Genomic DNA, 10,832 nt, shown 5'->3' on the forward strand with positions numbered 1-10,832 from the left:
TCGATCAAGCTCCATTGCTTTGAATGAATCCAAACCCTCCACAATTTTCATATTTTGGCAGAATCCCATGGTCATGGAGCCCTAGGCAACCAAGTCTCTTTCCTAAATTGTATTAAAAACTGAATTAGCTTCTTCAATTCTTCCACATTTAGCATGCATTGTCAACAGGGCACTCCGCACAGCTATGTTAGTAGAGGCCGCCGCCAGACTTTTCACCAGTTCTCCATGAACTCTCCACCCAAAATCATATAAACCAGTCATATTACAAGCAGAATAATATTTGAAATTGTGAAAGAATTTAGTCTTAATCCGCTTAATCTCATCCGATTATAAATCTCGAAAGCTTCATTTACATTATCATTACAAACATAAGCAGATATCATAGCATTCCTTAACTCAATTCCTCTATTAGACATACTATCAAACAATTTGTTTACTTCTTCAACTAACACACATTTTCCATACATTGCCAATAGAGAAGTGCAGACGTAAGGATCATCAAAAAACCCATCTTTATCACATTGCAATGAACCTCCTTTCCAATAATCATAGCCTCTCCATATGAACATGCTGTTAAAACACTCGAAAACATCGAAGACCAACTTCAAAACACAGGTTCTTCAGAAGTTTGAATAGTACCAAACTTTGCTCCCAGCTACCAATCTGATAATACACCACCCCACCCCACCCCACCCCCCGCCACCCCAATCATGGCAGTCAAAGCAAAGCTGTTTTTGTCCACCAATTTGTCAAACACTTGACGGGCATAAAATAGCCGCCGGCATTTCATAATACATGCTTATAAATGTAATACCCAAGTAAGTGTCATGATCCAAAGCATTCCTAACAACATAACCATGAATTTGCTTCGCATTATCTAAACCAAAATACTCACTACGAGCCCAAGCATTATAATGGTTACTCGTCTTTTCTGATGCCTAAAATGTGCATCCGATGAAAAGAAAAGAGGACCCCAGCCTTATAACTATTGCGAAAGTGGCTATCAATCATGGATTTCTGAAGAGTGACATCTTTTAGGGACCGTTAGGATACACGGATTTTAGAATCCAGGTTTTTAGTTTGAAAACAGTGTAAAAGAAGGTTCATGTTCAAGCTGTTGTATGCTGTCCTGACAGCATTTCTTGGATTTTAAGTGAGAAATTCAGGTTTTAAAAATCTCTCCTACATCTTGAGATTTCAAAAACTTGGAAATAAGGGAGGATATGCTACTCTCTTGCTGAGGGAAAGAAGGGTGAAAGAAGAGTGAGAAGTCAAAAACAACGGCTGGTCCGCTTCTTCTCTCATCTCTTAGCTACAATTTTGAAGAAATCCCGGATTCTAAAATCCGCATATCCAAACGGCCTCTTAATTAATACTCATTCTCAGACAATTTCACAAACACATGGGTGGCATTATCAATTGAACATGTTTTCCTGTGCATGCTGACTGATCAAAGCACTTGCAATGTAAGAATGGACTGAAGACCCATTTGAATGATTGGGAAGCACAGGTCTTGAGGAGGGAAGGGAAGGAAAATCTGTCTGGTTTTAGGGAGGAATGAATTGTTAGTAAATTGGAGGAATTTTCATGAAAATAGAAAACTGAAATCCATGCCATTGTCACAAGAATTGTCAATGGGTAAGGGGGAAAATAGAAGATTTGTCAAGCGCAAAAGTGGAAATAAAAAAAAAATAGGGGTCCTGCCAATCTCCTGCTTACCAATAAAAATACAAATTTAGAATGCCCTTGGGTCCGAAACATTTATCCTTCACTTTGCCTAAGCAAGTACTTGTTCAATGCTTATTTAAGTATCAGCATTAGTATTAGAACTCTTTGACGTATGTGATCAAAAGACAAGCATAGCATGCATTCAAAATAAATCCACACTATTCCCAATGGTCAAAAATGGTTTCATTTGAATGTCATTTTCCTTGAATTGAAACAATACTTTTGGCCACCACAATTTCTTTTTTTCAGGGGATTATTAGTTTGCTAGAGGGAAAGAATTTGAGGGGGCTAGGGGTGAAGAGATAGAAGGCGAGCTTTGGCGCAACAGTAAGGTTGCACCTTTGTGACCTAGTGGTCACGGGTTCGAGTCACGGAAACAGCCTCTCTGCAAAGCAGGAGTAAGACTGTGTACATCTAACCCTCCCCAGACCAAGCAATGGCGAGCGCCATGCACTGGGCCGCCCCTTTTTTTGTAGTGAAAGAGATGGAGCTAAGTAGCGGAAAACAGGAAAAACAAAACAAATTTTCCCTGCAAAGAACTAAATGGCTTCCAAGTTCCAATCATGGGCCTAAGGGCAATGTGATATCAAACCATTTAAGTTGCCCATGGGCCTCATCAACTCATTCCACTATTGGCAACTGCATTAGACTCTTCAATTCAATTAATTTTGGATCCGATTATAGTTATTATTAACCATCTAGAATTCAATTAAGATTTGACTCCAAAGAATATTTAATCGATTTAGACGCTGTTTGGACTACAAGAAAATATTTCTGATGGAAAATCATTTCCTCGGAAATATTTTTCTTTCCAAAATTTAGAGGGACATGATAGGGTTTTTGTTAATTTAGAAGCATATTATTATATATTGAAAGTGGTCTCAGCAACACACTTTTTAAGATACTGCTGTTGGATCAAATATCAAGGGCGGCACTTCTATCGTGCCACTATACCAATCTACATGGTCATTCACCATATAATTTCTCGACATTTTAGCAGTTGTCGATTTCTTGGAGGATAGAGATGAGCTTAGTGCGAGTCAAAGGCTTCACGTAGAACACGTCAATTCCAGCCCCTATGAATAGCTGCCTCGGTCTGCAAGTTTCCGCTCACCCCCACAATCATGCTTCCCTATCACATGAAAAAAAATCTAAATATTTAAGGGAAATATATATGGAGACACGAATTTCATTTCTATCAAAGTTAACCCAAATAGCACTAGTAATATTGAAAAGTTTACTAAAATAGGAGCATATTATTACTTTATTAAATAATATGGGCACTTCTGTTAAAATATATATGGAAGCAAGATTTTCATCTTCTATCAGGGTTAACCCAAATAGCACAACTAAATCAAATCATAAACGTAAACATTTGTGTCACATGCGTATCTTCTTTGCATTTCTGTTATTAAAATAAATCAAATCATAAACGTAAACATTTTCATGAAAATTGAGGGTATTTTGTTCATTTAGGCATTATTTTGGGAAGCTAAATTATATGGGCATGAACTCAACTTGTCCCATATGCTATAACTAGCTGTTAAAGGCTGTTCAAAGCTTTTTAGGAATTGTAACAACTGGTTAAGCATATAGGACAAGATGAGTTTGTGCATATTATCAAAACCTGGTTGTGTTGATATCATTTCCTTTGATAATTGATTTTGAGAACAGAACTGTTGGCCTCAAAATTAGATGCCGCTATGGGGTAAAGTTTCTAGTCATTTTATCCTCTCAGAATGAGTTTGATGTGATTGAATGACAATTTGGCCCCCACAATTTCGCCAACAAGAATGAAATGGCAATTTCCTCCCTACAAGAACTAGAATGCTTTACCTGTGACCCATCCATGATAGGCATCTCCAGGGTGTCCACCAAAAACCAGCTCCATTGGATCACCATAGGGTGTCCATTTGTGGGGCCAAAAATGGACAGATACTGTTTGTCCGCAAATCTGTCCATTTTTTGCCCCACAAATGGACACCCTAAGGTGATCTAATGGAGCTGATTTTTGGTGTCCAATAGGGTGTCCATTTGTGGGGCAAAAAATGGACAGATACTATTTGTCCACAAATCTGTCAATTTTTTGCCCCACAAATGGACAACCTAAGGTGATCCAATGGAGCTGATTTTTGGTGGACACCCTACCCATGAAAGGGCCCATCAAATGTATGCTTCGTACCCCACCCAAAATGTGGCCCCACCCTGTTTCTGTGCTCGAGCGCAGATAACCTTATCTGCCCTCGAGCGCATAAACCATTTCCTCATTATATATATGAGAGAACATTTCCTACACACTTGTGTAGGTAAGTTACCTACACACTACCTTAAAATACAGTGGGGGCCCACATTGTTTGGGTGATCCAAACCATTCATTTGAATGATCCTCACATAGATAGGGTGTCCACAAAAAATCAGATCCATAGGATCATCCTAACCATTCAAACTATGGAGGCAAAAAATGGACTAATTTGTGAAGGTTTATACACGTCCATTTTACCTCCACAAATCGTACGGTTGGGATGATCCTATGGATCTGATTTTTTGTGGACACCCTATCTATGTGAGGATCATTCAAATGAATTGTTTGGATCACCCAAACAATGTGGGCCCCCACTGTATTTTAAGGTAGTGTGTAGATAACTTACCTACACAAGTGTGTAGGAAATGTTCTCTCTATATATATATACACACGGGGCGACATAAAAAATGTATGTTTTAGAATTTATTTTTAAAAAAGAGAGGAGATCGAAGATACATCCCTAAAGAAGATTAGGAATTAGCTATATCCAATTGAGAAAGTAATAAAATTATCAATAATGAAAGTAGAGAATGAGTAATAAAATTATAGAGAATGAGTGATAAAATTATAGAGAATGAGAAATAATTATACATTTGTAAAGAAGATAAGGAATTAGCTATAATTAGTTAGTGGGACAACTTGTGTAATGCATGGGTTAGTGAAAACTCAAAATTTGAGAAATGAAAAGGAAAAATTTAAATGAGTGTAGAATAGAAATAATAAATTATAACCTCATAATAAAAAAACTTTCAATAGCTGAAATAGAATAAAAATATTTCAGTTGAGCAGCTAATAAAAATAGGGAAATGATATTAACGCCCCTTTTGATCACCAGAGACACCCATTGACAGTGTATGTTGCAATCAAAGCCCTTGAATTTTTTCTGACATCAAGTACATTAGGCCCCTTTTTGTCATTGACACACTGACACTAGGTGTCCCTGGTGATCAAAAGGGGCGTAAATATCACTTCCCTAAAAATATTATATTACAACTAATAAAAATCCATAAGAAAGCATATAATTAATTAGGTGTAATGTTCACATTACAACTAATAGAAATTAAAAGCAATTTTGAGTCCAATAGTCAATTTCGGACCCAAAGTCAATTCTCAAAATCTAAAAAGAACAGGGCCTAAATCGTTGATGAATGGCATTCCAAATGCAACTCACCAGCCCAAGCAGTCCCAAGAGCTGCTATGTAAGTTGGGATTGTAAAAGCCACCATGTGTCCCATAGTCCAGATAAATCTCCTTCAAAGTTAGGTCATTTGATGGCCTGTAAAATATAATGAACAACACATGTTGGTTAGTTAATAAATGATAATGGATCAAATGGAGATGAGGAAACGTCCAAGAATAAATGAAGCCAAAAATCACCATTTTTGAAATGGAATAAACACCTGAAAACCAACACGTTGACAAACTCAAAGAAGAGAGATTGGGAAAGCCAATGTTGGTGAACCAACAATATTGAGGCTTGAGAGACATCATCTCTCCGCGACAATATGACCTAACTCATCCATGAAATTCAAACTCCATTAAAATAAAGAGGTAATGTGAAAAATAAAGAGGGCGAGCCTCGGCACAATGTCAAGGTTGCTCCATTGTGACCTGGAGGTCATGGGTTCGAGTCATGGAAAGAGCCTCTTTGCAAAGCAGGAGTAAGGCTGCGTACATCTAGCTCTCACCAGACCCCGCAATGGTGGGAGCCTCGTGCACTGTGCCGCCTTAGTTGAAAAACTGGTTTATGTTATGCATATTTATCTCAATACTTTATGAATGCAGGCCATCTTAATTAATTGGAGTTTTAACTAGAAAAAATTTTAGCCAAATCTGAACGCTTTCAATCATGATCATGATCATCATCAATAACACTAATAATGGTAACATATTATATAATTGCAACAGGAAGCAGCAAGACATAGTAAAACAATTAGAAATTGAACTGTCATTAAAAAGTATACAAGAGAGTAGGACATGAGAAACAGAGCATTAAAATTTCAAAGTTGAGGGAGGAAGAGGAGGGCTGCCACTTGGCGTGAAAAGTGAAACAGCCCTTCCTCCTTATTATATATAGATGAGAGAGATGGTTTGAATCATTATTTGGATCGACCCTCTGCATTGATTCAACCTGCGTATCTAGAACGCTCTAGAGTATTTAAGTGTCCATATGGATTGACTTGGAACTAGAATGTTGGTTAGTTATCATTTTCTAAGCAGTTGCTTGGATGGCTAGGATCATCACATGCATGTGACTTTCGCCTAAAAGTAAGTTAATTTGGGTTGAAAAAGGTTCTTTAGACAAATCTAAACCCATTGGACCCAAGTTAGTTTAGGTTCCAAAGGCCCCAACTTAAGTTTGATATGCTTTGCATTAGATTAGGGGCTTGTGCTAAATTGAAAAATCATTTTATTTTGTTGCCCAAGGTTCTTGTTTGATTTGATTTGTCATTACCTTGGCAATTTGTTTTGATAATCTCCATTACATTCTTTCTTGTAATTCATTTAGTGGGAGATTTGATTTAGGGGGAGCATTATATGCATTTTACTTTGAAAACCCCATTTATGCTTAAACCCACCTTGTTTTGCATTTTGCTATTTAAAAAGGGGGAGTTTTGTAAATTCCTTGATAAAGGGAGAGTTTTATTTGGATATCTTATACCCTTATGTTTTATAAAACTCTCACCCCATTTTTTTGTTGATAACAAAGGGGGAGAAGTTTTAGGCAAATTGCGCTAAAATGTGGGAATCACCTTGTGTGTTGCCATATAAAAAAAAGGGAGATTGTAAGCCCAATGGTTCCCACCTTGGAAATCTTCTATGTTTTGATGATTCTAAACACAAGTTGATTTGTGTTGTTTGTCTAATGTGTTTGATGTTTCAAAGTGCATGTATTGGAAATCAAGGAATCAAACACCAAAGCCAAGGAAGCATGAATCAAGGCTTGAATTATCATGAAGATCATTTGAAGCCAAAGGAAGATGAAGTCCTGGAGCATTTCATAAAGACCTTGTGAAGCTGAAAGAATGGAAGAAATGATCCTTGGTGACAATGAAGACTTGACGAGGAAGATCATTGTTGAAGATTTAAGTGTGTCTCAAGTCTTTAGAATGTTAAGCCCAATCCTTTGCTTAGGATCTATTAGAGGGTCAAGGCGATATTAAATAAGGTCCTAAAACATGATAAATAATATTGGGAAAAATCTTAGAAAACACACCCAAAAGATAGACATCATCGGCACTTGCTTAGTAGTTCACTTAGTGACCATAGACCTTAATTTGATAATAATTGGGCCTAAACATTTTCAAATATTTTCAATGACTCCTGTTCATTACCATCTACAAACCATTGGTGGGCCGCTTTGATTCAATTCTCCAAGTAGTTTCGCAAACAATTTTTATATTTTAACATCGTTAAACAAACAACACCATTTTCCAATGCAATAGCCATTCCTAAGAAAAGAAGAACCGACAGAATTTCCCTGATTCCAAACACAACCAATTCAAAGAAAGCAATAATAATTCATTTGGCACAAACTCCAATTGCACCAGTCAAATTTCGAAGCAATAATAATCTAGGCCACAACCAAAAAATATTGAAAGCTACAAAAAAGGAGCAATCAAGTATACCCAATCCAATTCTTTCACGTGTAGAGATATATTGTATAGACTATCTACCTAGTGTGGGCCATATTGGATTATCCAACGGCCAAGGATTGTTCTCTTAGGATATCATGATTATAGGATCAAGATCTAACACCTCCAACCTAAGTTAGGGTCCACTAGATGGGTGATCAAGATCGATGATCGGGTAAGATGGGTGTTATGAATTTGTAGCAGAAATTGAAATTAGGAAAAAGTTTATGGGTTTCTTTGGATATCTCTAATAATTATTTGTATATAATCTTGCATTGAGATGGGTCTAAAGTTAAATATGATTATTTGCAAATAATGGTTATAACAGTCTTAGAAATGATATGATTAATGCCTTCCTAAGAAGTCTAAAAATCCCATCTGCAAATAAGATTAGATTAAAATATGCTTATTTGCTAATAGGAAACTGGATTCCAAAGATGCTTACTTAAGACCCACTGAATATTTTTAAAATCTTAACGGTAGTTGGTTATTTGACAAGTATAGCCCATGTGAGTAGCTTAAAAAACAGTTTGCAGATGGATGGAAGCTTGATGTGGTTCGGTCAAGTTTCGGACATCCCGTCTAGAATTAGCTGTGGCTAGTGCAACTTGGGTCGGGCTCAACCCAAATTGACAGGTTGAAGCTGATTTTGGCTTCGGTGGGAAAAATGCAACCCGATTGGGCTATGACTAAGGTCTTGGGCAACTCGATCCAACTACGTCTACCTAATTTTTTTACTGTGATTTTTAAAATCTCAAATTTATTTGTTAATAATTTTTTCAGTTTATGCCATAGGTAAATCCAAAACCAACCCGCCATGATTTCAGAAATCAGGTTAGATGGGTTGGATTAGGGTTTGGTGATTTAGAGGCAAGTTGGGTTAAGGTTGACCTTCCAAACCCAAGGTTCAGAATGGATCAGATTCGTATTGAGTTAATGCCACATTGGGTTTGGCTGGGTCAAGGTAATTGCCTTTTATTGATGATAGTAGAAGTAGATTTGCCAGGCAAGTCCTCTTTCAGAAATCGCGTCAGATGGGTCGCCTTTTATTGTTTATAGAGCATTAATTATTAGGACTTCAACTGTACTCAAAATTAGATAATTGAAATGGAAGATTTTTAGAAGGCATGCATGATATTTAGTTCATAATGAACTCCTAATTAATGTTATTATTTACAAAAAAGATTTAATTAAAAGAATCTTATCAATAAATAGAGACTAATGCACAGTGAATCCAAAGGGGCCCTAATATTCTTAGCATTAGCATTATCATTATTCTACATTGGGTTAAAAGTTTTATTGCTTGAGTTTTTATATGGTGCATAGTTCCTCGTCGAGATCGATATGCAACAGAAGGTTCGCTAGAGCCAATGGGTCGGTGGTATCGGTTGCGGTGGACCCCATCATGAAAGAAATATTGGCCCCGCCAACATCGACCTTAGCGGCCACAGCCGAAGCAGAGTCTTCAGACGTCCCCACCTCTCTTATCATTTCCGTTAACAGAAACTAAAGCTAATGAAGCCTCACCGATCTTATCGTTGACGTTAACAGAAACTAAAGCCGATGAAGGCTCCGAAACGAAATTTGGAAGAGGATCTCCACTGTTAATCTCTTCCTCTGGCCTCTTCACTTATTCTCTCGTTATCATCTCATGAATCGGATAATCCCATACGTTAATATCCGATACAGTGGGAATCTTTGCCCTCTTTTCAGCCTCCCCGCCGACATGGTCAGACATCCAACGTTTTCGACGACATTCCTCTCCCATTTCTTACATGAACGAAAAATAAAAGAGACAGAACAAAGTAGCCAAGGAATGAGAGCCAAGTACAGAAAAGGTGGTGAATATATAGGGAGAGAGACTGCCAGCGTGGTTTAGCAGGTTCTGCCACATAGGATCTCACTCTAGGTTATTGATTTCCGCACTTGGATCGAATACCAAGTGCGGAAATTTTGATGCACCACCTATGCTCCAGCACCATATAATATCTCTTCTGATTCAGTTAATATTAAAAAACAAAGAAATCAATACTCCATCCACATATAAAGAGCATAGAAGTTTAGACTCGTACCTCTTTTTCCTATATCACCCATTCCATTCAACATGTTAATCCTGTCAATTGAAACTTACATATAAGCACAAGGAAATAAAAAAAGACAATGGTATTTTCATCTCTTGTTTTGGTTACTTCTACCATTTCTCTTTTACTCAAGCTCGTTTGTTAGAGCTTCAATTAACTAGTTAGAATGGATGAAATAATTTTAAGAGAGCACCGAAAGGATAAAAAAAGGGCTGGCAATTGTCTTTGTATTTTAATTATTAAATGAAGGTGATATTTCTGAGATTTTATATGGTGGATACGCATGTAGATCAGTACTGGCGGTACCACCCTCAATATTTGATCCAAAAACATTACACTTTGTAAGGTGCTGCCGGAGGATCAAATATCAAGAGCAGTACTTCTATTGTACTACCACAAATACCGATCTATATGCGCCTTTACCATATAATTTCTCGATATTTCCACCCTCTTCATTTTCATGCTTTCTGTTATGGAGAAACAAAAGGGGTGGAGATAGGATTTACAATCATGCAAGCTTGCTTATAATGAAAAGTATGCGATGGTCATTCAAGCATATCGATCTGCATGTAATTAATTATGAATTAAGGTAACCGTCTGGTGTGTGATGATAAACAATTTAAGCTAAAGTCTGAATCTACAGCGTGATGTGATGTGAAACTATTAGTGATGGGTTTCCTTTTCAAAATTTAAAGGGAAATAATATGATTATAATTAATTTGGTAGGTTTGTTATCATCATAAATTGAATGTCCGTTTACATAAAAATGGAACAAGGTTGGTTCAAATTATCTTTTTAAGTGCGTAAAGAAGGATTTTCTAGGACTTTCACAGAAAGGCTTTTAGTGTCGGGCGGTTACATGAGAGAGCAACCACCTCAGAAGATTTAAATGAACAACCCAAAATCTGCCAAAAAATCAGCTTGTGTGGCTGCTCTCTCATGTAACAGCCAGCCGCGAAATGCCTTTCTACAAAAGTCCGTGGCAAATCCCGTGTAAAAAATTAGGAAATTTTAGAAATATTTTTCCTTTTTCCAAAATTTCCCAGAAAATTCCTACAAAGTTGGAGTGCTGGTTTTGATGTGATG

This window comes from Tasmannia lanceolata, unplaced genomic scaffold, assembly GCF_043159265.1.
Source record: "Tasmannia lanceolata isolate RefF3 unplaced genomic scaffold, GAP_Taslan_0.1 ptg000002l, whole genome shotgun sequence".
NCBI lineage: Eukaryota > Viridiplantae > Streptophyta > Magnoliopsida > Canellales > Winteraceae > Tasmannia > Tasmannia lanceolata.